Source organism: Triticum aestivum, chromosome 5A (assembly GCF_018294505.1).
Source record: "Triticum aestivum cultivar Chinese Spring chromosome 5A, IWGSC CS RefSeq v2.1, whole genome shotgun sequence".
NCBI classification, from domain to species: Eukaryota; Viridiplantae; Streptophyta; class Magnoliopsida; order Poales; family Poaceae; genus Triticum; species Triticum aestivum.
Window position 1 is genome coordinate 375146090 of NC_057806.1, and position 17399 is coordinate 375163488.

At 42.9% G+C, this 17399-nt stretch overlaps 1 long non-coding RNA gene across 1 annotated transcript; it reads left to right on the plus strand.

Annotated features, from left to right (window-relative positions):
* Positions 1–428: 428 nt before the first annotated feature.
* LOC123106946 (uncharacterized) lies at positions 429–2589 on the plus strand. Its single transcript, XR_006451554.1, has 2 exons — positions 429–751; positions 2288–2589. It is a non-coding gene; the product is annotated as an uncharacterized lncRNA (long non-coding RNA).
* Positions 2590–17399: the final 14810 nt, after the last annotated feature.

A 17399-nucleotide genomic window follows, 5' to 3' on the forward strand; every position in this document is an offset into this window, starting at 1 on the left:
TTCACAGTGCCTCGCTAATTGCGGAGCTAGCTAGCTGCGTAGCGGCAGTTTGGGTCACTCTAAAACTCAGTGGCCACTGATTAGTGTTAGCTTGCAAAATCGTCTTATATTACCGAACGAAGGGAGTAGATTTTGACACAGTGCTGCCTCTTCAGCGAAGGGAGGAGGCATGCTCGTGTCCTGCCCGATTATGTGTGTCTGAGGTTTGTCTTGCTATCATAGGGCCTACAGAGTATATCCGGGTGGCTCCAAATTATTGTGTTGGAGGAGCAATGGCTCCTGGTCGAAGTGAGTGGCTGCGTCAGTGCACTAAGAGCATCTTCATCAGCCGCGTGATATAAACGCCACACCAAAAAAAAATACAGTTTTTCTTCGCGCGCAGCCGCTCCAAGTGCATCAGCGGAGGCGCGAAAAACACACGCGCGGCATAAGTGGTTCAGCGCGGGGGTGAGACGGCATCGCACGCCGTTTATTTCGTGCGCCCACTCTCGCACGCTGCACACTCAAGCAACCGCGCTGCGACTTTCACCTACCCTCAATTCAGGTGCCGTCGCCGCCGCCGCCGCCTGCACCACCTTATTTGCTCCCGCGACCCGATGGCGCTTCCCCGGTCTATCCCTACGCCGCTGCTGCTTCCTCCGTGTCCCTCTAGTCACCGTCGCCCCTAGCGCGCATCATTCCTCCGACGAACAACGCCCGGCCGCCCACTGCCGCTCGACGCCCACAAGGTGTTCGACAAAACGCTTGCAAGGTATGTATTGCTTCAACTTCATGTTTTTTATATGAATTTGGTGCATGTTGTTTGTAGTTTTTATAGACTAGTTTAAATTCAATATTGTAGATGAGTTCGTCATACGATTGTTCTGAAGAAGAATTTGATATTGAGGAGGAGGACCTTGCAATGATCCTAGTTATGCACATCAATAAAAAACCGAAGCACAGTGGTTTGATTATGGGTTAGTAAAAAATTGGAGGGATAAATTATTTGTTTGAGTTGTAATAAAATTGAACTATTTATTGTTGATTTTTTTTGTTTGATCTTCTTGGTTTTATTTGGAGTGCATATGTTGTTTGTATTGGTTGCGTGCGCCGTTTTTTTGCAGCGCATGCTGGAGCGGCTCACGCGCATTATATATTTCAGCGGCCGCTGGAGCCAGCGCTCAGCTGCGTGCAAAAACGAGCTATTTCGACGTTGTAAAGACGTTTTTTGAGCGCCGAACGTTGCGCGCCTGTTGAAGGTGCTCTAATAACAAATGGCGGCGCTAGAATTGGACCGAGCCCCGAGCCGCCCCGGCCCAACTTTGAGCAATGTACGTAGCTATAGTTAGGGCTACAAGAAAAGTTCAAGGCTCGTGAGCGGACTAAGATTGACTTCAAAAGAAAAATGCGATGGGTTTGAACATTTCATGTGGTTCAATCAAGAAATGAGCTGATCTTGAGTCAACACTGGCTGACTCAATTCTAGCTCGATAGAATATACCCCCTCCATTTTTTAATCGAGCAATGCTTCGGTACATCCCTCTCATAAAACGTATAAAGGGTAGTATGAACTTCGTTGTCCGTAATGGCAAATCTACGCGTTTTTGGTTAGATTGGTGGGTCGGGGACTCTATTCTTGCGGTGGCTTACCCGACTTTGTTTTCGTTTTGTGCTAACCCTGAGATCTCTATCTCTGAGCTCTCGGCTTAGGGTTGGGTTTTAGATTTCCGGCGCTCTCTTTCCCCTGTGGAGTTGGAAGAATGGCAACGCCTTACTGCCTGCTTCCCCCTGCTCTCGGAGGAAGAGTACTCCGTTTTTTGGCCCCACTCCCCTTCGGGGCGTTTTTCTGTTAAGTCGGCGTATTCGCTTCTCATCGCTGGTGTTCGCACTGACAAGTTTAAACTTATTTGGTCTGCCCGCATATCTCCTAAGATCAAAATCTTCCTTTGGCAAGCTCTTCGTCGCAAACTTCCTGCGGCTGACCAAATTAAAAAGAGGAATGGGCCGGGTTCTGATAGTTGTCATCTGTGTGGCGCCCTAGAGGATACAGAACATATCTTCTTCCAGTGCTCTTTGGCAAAATTCATTTGGAGTTGCATTAGACTTTGGCTTCATGTTCCTTGGAACCCTTCCTCTTTTGCGGATCTTCGGCGATGTATCAATTCTCTAGCAGGCCGGTCTAAGCGGGTTTTCATGGTGGGCTGGGCAGCAATTTGTTGGGCGCTTTGGACTACTAGAAACAAGTTCACTATTGAACATATTTTCCCGGCTAACCCTGTGAGTTGCTTAAGCTAATGTCTTTTTGCAGAAGTGGAGATCATTGACTAAGGATGGGGACCTTGAGGCGTTCGACGATATGCTATCCAAAATGAAATCTACTGCTTCTTCTCTACTGCGACGGTCCAGGAGGACGGTTTCTTAGTGTTTCAATTGCTCGTTTGGCTGGCCTGCATGCCATGATAGGCTGGATGCCTTGTACCCATACTTTCTAGTCATACTGTGTTAAACTTATATGGTTTCTTTCTGGTGGTTGTGACTCTGCCTGGTGGCTTTATCTATAAAGTCGGGCTCTCGCCTTTTATCTAAAAAAAAGTATGAACTTTTCACAAATTGTACTCACTTTTCTATATATATACTGTAGGTTCGTATAATACCCGGCGAACAGCGCTCCCACATGGGATTTTTAGTTTTAATCATCAAAAAATGAATGTCCTCGTCCGGATTCAAACTACAGCCCTCAAGCATTACGTGTGACCGCCCAAACCAGCTGGGCTAGCATATCTGATTTTCCTACTAATCATGTTTTCTTCTTATTGTTCTAAAGATATAGGAGCAGTTTGGTTCATGTCCTGAACTCCACACCTGGGAAATTTTGCTACCTGGCCAGGCGTGAGAATCTGAAAAAAAGTTGCCTGGTCAGGCTAGCATATGAAAGGAGTGTTTGGTTCATAGCCTGACTTGGTGAATTTTAACCCGTTGCTGTTTGCTCCCTGTTTGCCTCATTTTCTGCACCACATCAATTAATATATGCAATTAATTGGCTACGTACAGTCGTACGGAACGTGCCATTGCTGTATGGCTGGATCGAGGACCACCGTGTATGGAGGAACTCTTGTCTCTCGATTGTAACCCTATGATTGTGGAATAAAACTCTATCACCTTCGCAAAATATATATATATATATATATATATATATATATATATATATATATATATATATATATATATATATATATATATATGCAATTACTTCCAGGCTGCTGCATCAGGCATGTCCAGGCATCCAAAAAAGGACGCCCGGGACCCGGAAAATGCCATCGGAGGCCGAGCTCCAGTGAGCTCGTTTTCATTTTTTATTTTTCTGGAGCACGAAAAATTCTAAATTTATTTTTTGAACACACATGCACATGTATATTATATATATGCAAAATTTCACAGTATTATACGTTTACATGTGGCCTACAGGAAAAAGACAAATACACATTTTTAATGGGCCTTTTATTTTTGTTATTGGGCCAGAAATTTGTTATTTTTGTACAGCCTACAAATCACAAAATTTTTCGACGAAATTTAACACGTTCTTGCGGAATACATATAAGTTTTCATGATATTTTTTTCAGATTTTTTTGAAACTTTTAAATACGCTTTTTGATTTTTTCAAAATACCAAGCTCACTGGAGCTCGGCCTCCAAAAATCCGCACTCGCTTGGGACCAGGCTAATCATCTTGCCTCGTTTTCCACCAGGCTAACTACGCTGTTTCGTTGTCCAGGCCATGCGTACTTCCTTTTTTCGTGGACATCAACCAAACATGCTGCAGGAAATTCCAGGCAGCCCCCAGGCCAGGCGTCACCCGCTGTGGACACGAGCCAAACTGCCCCATAACGCCAAGAAAAAAAACACAGCACCTTCACTCTCTGGTTTATGTTTCTTTTTTTTTTGCATGGTTTTCATTAGGGTTTCTAGTTTTCCTGTTTTGTTCATAAATACTAATATTTGTTTTTTAAAAATCGTACATAAATTTCAAAAAAAAATCATGCCTTTCAAACTTGCTCAGAATGTCAAAACACGAACAGTTTTTTTATAAAAGAAAAAAATGTAAACATGAAGATTTTTTTGAAAAACAGTAACAAATTTGGAATTCCAGAAAAAATAGAAAAATGTGGACAAAATTTGAATTCTGAAAAAAATAAATTTATGAGAAATAGAATCAATAAACAGAATAAACAAAAAGTCAAAGAAGACAAAAAAATAAACAAGTGAGAAGATAAAAAAGAAAAAGAAAAAACATGGTTCACGACCTTCGAGAAGGTCCCAAAACCAGAAAAAAATGGCTGGGAAGCCGAGGTTCCCAAAACCGAGAAAACATTTTTGCAAATTTCCTTAGTGACTTAAAAATAATAATTCAAATCCATGAATATTTTGTAAAAAAATTGATGAACTTTTTGCAAATCCATGAGCTCTTAGACCGGGCCCACACGCGCCTGACGGAGCAATGTCATCGCCTAGTTAGGCCAAGGCCTAAGCGTTTTATTTTATTTTGTATTTTTTTTCATATCATTTCTTATTTTTGTTAATTAATTTTTCTCTTTTTTGATTACCAAAAAACATGTTTTAACTAAAAATTTAAACTAATGATTTTAAATTATTTTTCTATTTTTTTATTAAATGCTTTTAAAAAAACACTTACTGTTTTCAATTGTGTCCCTTTGTATTTATTAGTTAGGGTCATTTCAAGGATGTCCAAAAAACACCATGTTCAACGCAGATTATTCGGTAAGGTCAGAACAGTTCGTCTGAGAGCATGTTATTTTTCAATATATTTGAAATGGCCCCAATTTCCGCAGCAAAAAGAAGAAGAAATGGACCCATTTTTTCCATGGCCTTTCATGAGCAATTCAAGGCACCATGCCAAGTTGATTTGGTTTTCGACCAATTCTGCATTTTCTGGAGTTTTCTTAGTAAAAGAAGACCGATAAAATGGTCGAACATGTCGCAACTTACATACGGTGTCGAAATTTGTTAAACCTAGCATGGTTGCCTCCCATGGGCATGCCCATCCGGGTGCACCCTCCATTGAACATGGTCTAGTTTTGAATGAATTTCCCACACCATATGCATGTTGTGTCACGTTCGGCCATTTATCAGCCAATTTTCTCCGAGAAAACTCTAGAAAATGCAAGAATTATCGAAAACTTAAATAGCTTGACATGGTGTCTTGATTTGATCATAGAAAGAGGTGGGAAAAATTAGGCCATTTGAAGGATGTTCAGAAACATTGTACCCTCAGGTAGAGTGTTCTAGCCAACCCGAACATCCTCCATTAAACATGGTCTAGTTTTGGACATTTTTAAAATGACCCCAACCTTTTCAAGCAGGTGGGCATGATCATGGTAGTCATCCATGCCAGGTTTGAACGATTCATGACACTGTATGCAAGTTGTGACACGTCCGCCCATTTATCAGGCGTTTTTTATGAAGAAAACTCTGAAAAATGCAAAACTTGTCGAAAACCAAAACAACTTGGTATGGTGCCTTGAATTGGCCATACAAGGCATGAAAAAAAAATTGATGCCATTTCAAGGATGTCGGAAAACGACGTGCTCTTAGGCGGAGCCATCTCGCCTACTCGAACATCTCTATTGATCATGGTCTAAGCTTTTTTTTTTCCATCTTTTGTAGTGCGTCAAATATAACGCTAAAAAGAAAGGCTCTGGTTTTTCTTTTCAACCGGGCTGGTTTTTTCTTTGGTTTTTACATGGGTTTTATATTATTTTGTTTTTTCAGTTTCTTTTATTGATTTTGAAAAAAGTTCATCAAAAATTCAAAATAATTTTATCGATTTTAAAGAAAAGTTCATTAATTTAGAAGAAAATCACTGATTTAGAAACAAAGTTCGTCAATTTTATAAACAAGTTGAACAATTTTCAAAAAGAAATCGCCAATTTGCGAAATAGTTCACGGATTTTTAAAGAAAACTGATCAATTTTGAAAAACAAAGTTCTCTGATTTGGAAGAAAAATTCTAGAATTTTAAATTTTGTCTTCATTTTCTAAAAAAATAACGAATTGTAAAAGTTCACGCATTTAAGAAACAAAAAAGAAAAGAAAAATACCAAACAGAAAATGTTGCGCTTTTCCAGTGTTCTATTTTAAGCATTAAAAAATGTATGTAACACCCGATGTCAGGTTAGCTAGTTGGCTAGTGCGGCTGTGCTAATCCTGGGAGGACGTAGGTTCGAATCCTGCAGCAAGCACCATTTTATACACAAGTTAGAAGATTTTTGATGTGTAAAATACCGTGGCACTTACACATAAGTTATCAGGATATATGTACATCAACCTCCCCCGGTCAAAGTTACAAAATTACCATGATGTTTTTGCGTAACTTACCACGCCTATAGCACGTGTGCCCCTCATGACACTAAACATTATGTCACTTTCTCGTAGCACACCATGTGTTGTGTTCATCCAAGAGGCCCACGCGCGAGGCAAGTGTATGTCTTTAACAATTTATTTTCCTTTGATAAAAAAAGTTATCATCATGTTTATATTGCAAGTTATCGGTTATGCGGTGCTTATATTATCATGTTATTTACATGAAAATTATTGGGGATGTTTTGAACAACTTTTTCCTGAGAGAAAAAGTTATCATGGTAATTCTAGATAACTTATCAAGCCCGTAGTGCTTAAAATATCATGCTATTTACATAAAATTTATTAGGTGTATGTTTCAGCAAATTATCCCCCACGGGTCAGAAATTTATCATGGTGTTTAGTTATCGCAGTGCATATATTTTCATGCTATTTACACATAAAAATGCCAGGGGAGGAAGGTATATTACCGTGCTATTTATACAGAAGATATCAGAGTATCTTTTCAAAAAAAAAATCCCTATGATCAAAGTTACCATGGTGTTTCTACCTCAGTTATCAGATGTGCGCTGCGTATATTACCATTTATTTACGCATAAATTATCGGGTATCTTTTCACATTTATCTTCCCCAATGGTTAAAGTTATCACGATGTTTGTGTCTAAATTATCAGGTCTATAGCGTGAATGTTATCGTGCTATTTACAAAAATTACCGGGGGGCGGGTTCAACAAATTTATTCTCAATGATCAAAGTTACCACGATGCTTGAAACAAAAAAATTCAGTGCTAACATATTAAAGGCAAAAACATGTCAAAAACAGTATTTCCCTTAGCTTGTTCAACAATCAGTGTCATAGGTGAGGTGGTTAGTTCCCTTTATTGATTACCTGCAGACCAGAGATCAAATCCTAGTCCAAGCATTATTTTTGCCCGAAAATTGAGAAGTCGCGTGGGGCCATAATTAACGATTACGAAAATTAGGAAGTCACGAGCGGGTGTGCCCGCGGGAAAGGAAAGAGATCGGGAGGCGTGTAGGAAAGGAAAGAAACCGGGAGGGAGGTCGGGGAGGACGTGCGGGAAAGGAAGAAGATCGGGAGGCGTGTGGCAGTTTCGCAATCTGGCACACGGTTGCCATATACATATTTCGTTATGTAATTATCATTAGATACATCATTAAACATATATTTATATTATATTTATTTGATATTATTTATTGATACTTTCTCACTAAACTTGGTCAAACTAAACAAGGTTTGACTTTTAGAAAATCCTATGTGCACTACATTTTGAAACACAGAGAGTAGTTATATCAAATAATCATGGTACATAATAAAAGGAAACAAAACAATTTATCATAGATTATGGGGACGAGCTATGTAATCTCAGCTTCGACCAGCTATGGTCACATTGTCATTTGCTGGATTTACTGTTTGGAACTCAGTGACTGGAACTTGATTCACGTTTAATAATATGACTGTGTGCATCATGTGATGTAGAGGCTGGGGTAATCCCCTTCTCAAAGAAAGAAAAACATGGAAACTTAATAAAGCATGGAGAAAATCTAGGCTCTAATATGGTACGTGGTCAGTCGTATGTTAAGTATTTTGTTATTTTTTGCCAAAGCTTGAGAGCCGATGCACCTTTGTTTCTTTTCTTGCTAGTTCATCCACCATCTCTTGCTATTAAGTTCAGTCCAACCGTCTTGAAAAAAGTATATTACCATCGTTTTGATTTGAATACTATTTGATAGTGGTTTATTATGTTTGTTGTGACCTACCATGTTCAAAAACTTGCATTAGATTATTAAAATCATGTTAGTTAGCCTGAAACTAACTCGAGATATGCTTAAAATCATTACAAGCTGAGCACAAGCCACTCTCTATCTTGAGCTTCGCGCAGTTCAAGCTCGCTCAAATCTATACAATTACTAAGCTCCCATGATTTGTACGCTCCTGGTGCATCGTGATTTTTAGGGTTGGTTGTGGCCCTATTTATTGGGCTGTGTTTCGGCCGTTACATGTATATGGGCCTACTCAGTGCTGAGTCGTAGTGATTCATGCGGCCTTTTTCCTTGTACGCGTAAGTGTGTGTATGCTCTCTTGGCGCTCTACTTCTCAATAGAGCGTTGATGGTCCAGGTTGTCAGCCTGCTATCGGGTGTGGTGGTGCGTCGCCACTAACAGCCACATATCGATTTCGTGTTTTTTTTCTTTGTGTTCTTTTTTATCGGTTCTTTAATTATTATTTTCTTTTTTTGGTTTCTGTGTGTTTCCTCTACTGTTTTTTTCTTTCCGTGGATTTTCTATTCATATTTTTTTGTTTATACAAATTCTACATTTTCAGATACACATTAAAATTTTCAAAATACTTGTTTACAATTTGATAAATGTACATTGAATATTTTTAAAATACATGATGAACATTTTGTAAACACACATTGAACATTTTTATTTAAATACTAAACTCAATGATTTGGAGCCTCCTGGTGCCTGGGCCGGACGGTCTCTGTAGGGCCCACTTGTAAGGGGGGGGGGGTCGCTTATTGGGAATAACACATACATATATACTCATAAAGTGCCGACCAATTTTGAGAAGGTTCTACAGGTATTTCTTGGGTATTTTTGTTCTTTTCTATGTTTTCTCTACCTATTTAAAAAAATATTTTTCCTGTTTTTCCTTTTCCTTGTTCTTGTTTTTTTTCGCTTTTCACATTTTAATTCATGAACATTAAACAAAAATCTTGAAGGTTTTTTGGAATTCATGATGAATATATTTAAAGTTCATGAGCATTATTAAAGTCTATATAATTTATTTAGTTTCTGAATCTTTTTCAAATTTGAGAACATTCTTCGAGATCCAAAATATTTTTAATATTCATGAACATTTTTATTTAAAAAGTTTGTTGTTTTTTAATTTGTGAAACTTTGGAAAAATAATTTTTTTTAACATCTTTTGATTTAATGATTTTTCTGAAATAAATAAGTGGTAATAGGTTTTACTGAGCTAGCATTGGAGCGAATGGAAAAAAGAAATTGAGCGAGCGAGAGCTTGATGGCCTGGCCCATAAGTGAGTGTTATATCAGCAATTTCATCGTTTTGCTGTGGAATAGTAGCTCTCAAAAGGCTCATGCAACCGCCGATGCGAAAATGTCCACGCAGAACCAATGTAGTGCCCGCGGCACTGGAAGATAGAAGTACCGCTTCGGTGCTTCAAGCAAGTCCCAAGCAAAACAGATGGATGCAATACAACCAAAACTGCCATAACTTCTGCAAACAAACTCTGATTTTGATGAGCTCAAGCTTGATATAAAGCTAACGACTAGAGCTGTTAAATCACCATCAGTGTGAGATCTCCATCGGTGAAGAACCGACATAAACACCATCATCGAAAACATCATAGAAGATGCATACGCAATCCGTTTTTGATGAACTCAAGCTTGCCAAGAAGATGACCAGAAGCACAAAAACTCACACAACGAAAAGCCAAACAAGAACCAAGAAAGATGATGCCAAGGATGTAATGGTTTGAGCTCTCTACGAATGATACAATCAAGCTACTCACTTGAGATCCCCCTTGATAGTACGACTATCAGTCCTATAACCCAGTCTCTCAACTAACACCATGAGACCGGTAAAATAGAAAACCTATCAAGGACAAACTTTGGCCTTGCGCATAGTCCACTTGAGATAGATCATGAGGATCTTGTCCTACTCAAGTTGGACCACCTTTGTTGCTTGCACTGGCTTGATGAAGACTAGTAGATTGCTCCCCCATACTCCACTATGGGTGAGCCACTCTTTGGCACATCTTCACAAGTCCATTGTCACCAAGTGGACGACAAGCTTCAAGCATGATCTCTTCATGACGCTCCCCTTGAACTTGCACAACTCAACCTTGATGATGATCACCAGTTGATGTCATCCTCCATGGGTTATATGATATCTTCCTTTTCGATGCATGCCCATGGAAACAAACCTAACCCCACAAAGAACTCTCACATGGACCATGCGTTAGTACACAAAGCATAATGGACAATGCTTACCATGACATGAGATTACTTGATCCCACTCGGCGCATCTTATATGCTTTGTGTGTTGACTAACTTGATTCACTCTTTGACTTAGCCTTGATCAATGATGAGTGCTAATTTTTACACTCATTTCACCTTTGTTTAAACCGAGATATTCATTTAAAAGAGATATTCGCTCCGATATTGCTACTAATGACTAATGAATGCAAATGATTCCAAAATTCCTCTCCTTGATGTGTTTCCACGGGAAATGGGCTAAAAAGGGAAGAAATCATGTGTGGGAATGGAATGGAAGGGAAATGGAGGAAGAAAGAATCAACAGGAAGCGTCTGCGTGAAGACAAAGCAAAAGACGGTGTTCCATACGGGTACACGCACCCGTATGAGCGTACGTTTGGCATGGATCTCAAGGCAGCTCATCCACATGTACAACTTTTATTAAAGGGACAATTAGTTTTATGCCCTTAGTTGTGTCCCACTCGGCTGTTTTACCCCTAATTTCCAAAAGCTACCGGTTCTGTCCAAGTCACTTTGCTCTTCTTATACTTTTGCCCTTTGACCGTTTGACCGTCAGTTTGAAAACTTCATAACTAATTCATACAAAATCAGAAAAATACAAATAAGATACCAAAATGTTCAGAAAATCATCATCTATATGTTAGTGTCATTTGCATTCATGAAAAAAGTGTTGGAAAGTGCACATATGAGTTTTAGCTCTTATGATACCACCATGAACAGTAAAATATAAAAAAAATCAAAAATAAACTTGGTGGCAAAGAATGACAAATCTTTTAAGTGCTTGCCAAGTTTCATCAGGGAATGACATTCATGGAAGTCGTGACAAAAAACAATCTATTTTGAAGTGTTGATTGTTTTTTTGTCCACGACTTCCACGAATGTCATTCCTTGATGAAACTTGGCAAGCACTTTAAAAATTTGTCATTCTTTGCCACCATTTTTTTTATTTTTTTAGATTTTACTGTTCATGGTGGTATCATAAGAGCTAAAACTTGGATGGGCACTTTCTAACACTTTGTCATGAATGCAAATTACACTGACATATAGGTGATGTTTTTCCAAACATTTTGGTATCTTATTTGCATTTTTCTGATTTACTATGAATTAGTTATGAAGTTTTCAAGCTGGCGGTCAAATGGTCAAAGGGAAAAAGCACATGAGGAGCGAAGTGACTTGGACAGAACCGGTGGCTTTTGGAACTTAGGGATAAAACAGCCGAGTGGAACGCATCTAAGGGCATAAAACTAATTATCTCTTTATTAAAGGGACCCATCGAAATTTCAACAGAACGACAAGAACGGAAGCCAGAACATCATCTTCTTCTTCATCCACAAACCCTAGCCATCGCCATTTCCATCTCCATGGACATCTCCACCACCATAATGCTCTCTCATCTAGTTCATACTTGTAATTGTGCATTGCACAAGGCATCCATTGTAAGCAGATATAAAATGGAAGGCAATGTTACCGACAACAGGCTTAACAGTCATCAAATATTGCAATTCAAACTGTTATTATTGAAAATGAATAGAACGTCGGTAATGCTTAAACATCACACTGGATAAATGTGTAAAACTGAAATAAAGGGCATGTGTTAACTACACCAGGCATAACTGGAACCAAATATAGCCGTTCAAACTGGTATTGATGCAATTGAGCGCCACCGTTTCGACTTGCACATAATGAACATCACATTGTGAATGACTGAAATAAACAAGGCATAAATGATCAGTATAACAACCAAATATAGCCATTGATAACTGGACAGAGTCTCACTGCAACCAACCTAACAAGCAAATACAGATAAACATGGCTTATGGTTGAAAACTGGACAAATGCTCACTACAACCAACCTAACAAGCAGATACAGATAAACAAGGCATCTGCTTGAAAACTAGACAAATGATCACTGCAACCAACTTAACAACCAAATACAGATAAACCAGACATTTGCTTGATAACTGGACAAATGCTCACTGCAACCAACCTAACAACCAAATACAGATAAACAAGGCATATGCTCGATAACTGGACAAATGCTCACTGCAACCAACCTAACAACCAAATATAGATAAACAAGGCATCTACTCACTATAAACAACAAAATATAGCCATTCGTGAAACTGAAGTGGAAAATTCATACTTAAGCATCACATAGCCCTATTGAACATTACATTTTTGCATAACTGAAATAATTAAACACGACACAATTAAAACACCGCATGGAAAAAGCTACTACAACAAAGGGTACGGGTTGGCAAGCTAGAAAAGCTAAGATTTGCTAATAGGATGTTGCCTCACATGTCATGGATGGGATCCTTCCAGTTGGAAGAGCACAGAACCATGGTGCGCTCTTTGATGTCACAAATGGGTTGTTTCACCTTCGAAGAACCTTTGTGGGTGCCCTCCTTGTGGTCATGGTCGATGAGATCTGACTTGGCAATTGAGGATCCCAAGCCGCCACAGTAGAACGTGTCCTTCATAAATGAAAAAATGGGCTCGATGGCATACAAGGATCACAAATCCTTGACCGCGTGGCGAAGGAGATCAGCGGTAGGGCTGTCGAAGAGATCGACGGCGGTTGAACCAAAGGGGTTGGGGATGGACCACTTAACTTGTGATATGCCCCACATGAAGCCGTCGCTGTCGATGAGCTTGATGTCGTAGCCAGCTTTCCCGAGATAAGGTAATACGCTAGCCTGCTGACGTGAAGCCTCTATTATAACAACATAGTCAACATCTTCGCCGGCTTCCGCGGCCAGGTGTTGCTCCAGTATCGATAGGTCGGGGAGAACGGTGGCCACCTCGCCAACGTCCGCCGAAGAGGCCATGATAAACCTCTTCTTGGCCGAACGCTCGTCGGGCTCCCCCGGATACGTGGTCGAGCTTAGGCTGTGACATTTTGTAGTAGGGGATGTGGATATGGCTCGGAGGGACACCGCATGCCTCGTCAAACTCAGGGGAGTAGGGCAACGGTATGGGAATCGCTGGGTAACTTAAACTTTATTATCTAAGCTAGCAGGAAGGGGCAGACCGGCGGTGGTTGTCGGTGTCAAAACCGGCGGATCTCGGGTAGGGGGTCCCGAACTGTGCATCTAAGGTCGATGGTAACAGGAGACAAGGGACACGGTGTCTACCCAGGTTTGGGCCCTCTTAATGGAGGTAATACCCTATGTCCTGCTTGATTGATCTTGATGAGTATGAGGATTACAAGAGTTGATCTACCACGAGATCGTTGTAGCTAAACCCTAGAAGTCTAGCCTGTATGATTATGATTGCCTGACGGACTAAACCCTCCGGTTTATATAGACACCGGAGGGGCCTAGGGTTGTACAGAGTCGGTTTACAAAGGAAGGAGTCTACATATCCGAACGCCAAGCTTTCCATCCATGCAAAGGAGAGTCCCATCCGGACATGGGAAGAAGTCTTCTATCTTGTATCTTCATGGCCCAATAGTCCGACCCATGTCACACAGGCCGGACGTCCAAGGACCCCTTAATCCAGGACTCCCTCAGTAGCCCCTGAACCATGCTTCAATGACGATGTGTCCTCGGCATTGCAAGGCGGGTTCCTCCTCCGAATACTCCAAAGCAGCCTTTGAACACAGAAAACGTGTCCGGCTCTGCAAAACAAGTACCACACACACACGCAGAGAATACGATATTTCACGAGTCCAATCTACTGACAACTTTTGTAGCGTGACATCACGCCGCTGCCCGGTCATTATTTCGAACCATTTTTAGCCTCCCGCTCCATGTTTCAAGATGCGGTTTTATTGGCATGTCTTGTCGAAGCAGAGATCGTGTCCCCTTATTGCGGGATTCTCATCAATATGGGCGTGGGTAATCCAACCGTGCCGTCTGCACGGCCCTTAGGGAATAGGCGAGTTTTAAGGCGAGTGAGGAGGCGCTTGATATTCGCAGCCTTTATAAAGGGATAAGGATTTCACCTTTTCACCCATGCCCTCTTCCTCTCTGCCCATCCATTCTCGAGCTCCAGCGCCCAAGCTTCCATCCTCCCCTCCAAAAAAAGCACTCCATCCATGTTCAGATCTGGAGCGCAGGGCAAGTGGATGGTTTCCTCCGTCAAGGAGAAGGGCATCACCAAGCTTCGAAAGGCCGGGTACTTAACCCCGGAAATCACCCACCGGCTTCCAGCGACGGGGCAGATCATCCCCACCCTGGAGCCCCATGAGAGGGTGGTATTCATCCCCCACTTCGTCCGTGGATTGGGATTCCCTCTCCACCCATTCGTACACGGTCTCATGTTCTACTATGAGCTGGATTTCCATGATCTGGCCCCCAACTCCTTCCTCAACATCTTGGCATTTATTGTCGTGTGCGAGGCCTTCCTCCGCATCCCACCCCACTTTGGATTGTGGTTAAAGGTCTTCAATGTGAAGCCGAAGGTGGTGGGCGGTCAACACGCAGAGTGCGGAGGCGCCATGGTGAGCAAGATTCCCAATGTCTCATGGCCCAAAGGTTCCTTCGTGGAAACCGTCAAAGGGTGGCAATAGCAATGGTTCTACGTCATAGAGCCTCGCGATGCCACCTGGGTCGCGGCTCCCGAATTCCAGTCCGGCACCCCGATGCGGCTTACCTCCTGGCTGGAGAAGGGCTTGGACTGGTCTTCGTCGGACGAGCTGACAGCGCTTCAGACGCGCATCAGGATCATGGTAGACAAGAACATCAAGCTTGTCAATGTGATCCAGGTGATGCTTGTTCGCCGGATCCTTCTGTGCCAATGCCGGGCTTGCCATTTGTGGGAGTTCGATCTGGCCGAGCACCAGACCTTGCAATAGTTCTTCGGCAGAATGCACGAAGACATCTGGAAGGTGCTCTTTAAGGCCAACGAAACATGGCCGGCAACGACTGAGGACCGTGGGCACGACCTGGCCCATCCCGCCAGTTCGGTAAGTTTTTTGCATTTCAAGATGTATCCTTTACTTTCATACTAAATGAAGACGCCTAAGCTTCCCTATTTGTTTGCTCAGGGCTGGACAAAGAAGGCGGAGCGGATCCAGTGTCCGGCTCCACTGCCCGAAGACCCAGCAATCCCTCTTCTGACGAAGATGCTGGTTTCGGCGCCCTACCAAGCGCCGGAGAAGAAGGCCAAGAAGAAGGCCAAGAAGAAGGCCAAGGAGACCAGGAGTGGTCTTCGTCGTAAGGGCACTTCGGACCTGACGTCTAAAGATGTCGAGACCCACTCCTCCCACACCAATGACGAGGAGGAGGAGGAGGAGGAAAGCAACTCTCCCCTGGAGGGGGGAGGAAGAAAAGGGCAGCCTCCACGCATATGGAGGCAGAGGCGTCCAAGAAAGGGAAGGCCTCCTCCGCGGATAACTTCGCGTGGGACATTGACATCAGCTCCGAGTGGCGCCCCAGGGATAAGCCCCTGGCCAAATCGTAAGTACTCAAAGACGCACACAAATATCCAACTCCTTTACTTCATGGTTTTAACATGTTGAATTATGCGCTGCAGTCCAGCTCGTTTCGACCTCCAGCGATCCTCATATTCGTGGAATTCGCTGGATCCGAAGGTGATGGACAGCGGGTCCCTTCCGGCGGCCTCTTCTCCTAAGGCCATGGATGACACCGAGGTGCTATCCCGAAGGACCCCCCCCCCCATCTCCCTATGGAGAGATGCAGGAGGCCATCATGGTGGCGCCAGAGGGTGAATCCTCGGCCGCTGGACACATGAGGTGGCAAATCCCCATGGAGACTGGCGATGGGGGCCATATCCAATTCATCCCCTAGCCGAATAGAATTCCGGAGACCTATACGGCTCCGTAATCTGGCAAGCAGCCTCCTTCGAAAGAAGGAGGTATGCCGATTCCACTAGTGACCTCTGTCCATCCAGAGGCACTGGATACTCTACTGGAAGCGCTGTGAAGTGCTTCCATTGTTGAGGAACACCGTACCCTCATGGGTACGGTGGTTGAGAGTATTCAATCCGCGAAGAGCAGACTGACCGAAGCCTGCACAAGCCTTCTAACAGGATTTGAGGTATGGAACACAATTTGTGTAAAAGAAATGACATAGTATAGACAGTAGCCCCTGAGACACTGTCCGGTGTTTGGAAAGAGAAACCGGACAGAGGATCAACTAATTTTCGCAGGAGACTAACCATACATGTCTATGTGAATAAGCAGGCATCTTTGCTGGCTACAACCTCTCATGCTGCTGAGGTCTCCGGACTGAAGTAGAGTCTGGAGCGGACCGAGGAAGAGCTCGGCCGCGTGAAAAAACAGCTGGAGGACCATCAAGGTATGAAATGACCTTGTGTAGATTCAGAAAGGATGAATGGTTTGTGTTGACCATAGTGCCATTATATTTTGTAGGAGCAGCGCCCGAGGTGGAGACCCTCAAGGAGGCGCTGGCCGAAGCCCAGGAGAGAGCGGCAAAGGAACAAGCCGCTCGTGAGAAACACGATACCAGGGTTGGTGAGGTCCAGCAGGAGCTCCAGGACGCTGTGAAGAAATGCGAGTCCTTGGAGCGCAACATTGCGGATCAAGAGTCCGAACTTGCCAAGGCCCACCAAAGTGCACACGATGCCCAAGTTGAAGCCCAGGGCGCCCTCCAGGAAATCCAGGAGGCCAGCAAAATCACGGTGGGTAAGGCCTTCATTATGCAGAGCAAGTATGTGAAGAAAAAGTTCCTCTTACTGACCCGGATTTGGAGTTATCTAGGGGCATTTGCGGATCTGCCACGCGGTGTTGCCGATGCTGCGGAATTCTTCTGAGCCGAAGAGGGGAGCTCAACAGAGAAGCTGTTCTGGTTGCAATACCTTGCGTCAGAGCATCCGGTGCCCTTTAGCGATCAGCTGAAACGGCTGACCAAACTGCATAGGGTGGCCGAACTGGCCATGAAGGATTTGATAATCCGTCTGTGGCCTGTCGACGCCATACCCAGTAGCTACTTCAGGCTCGTGAAGCGGTTGGTTGGTGCCTGCCCTCGGCTTGATGCCATCAAGCGGTCGGTCTGCATTGAAGGTGCGCGG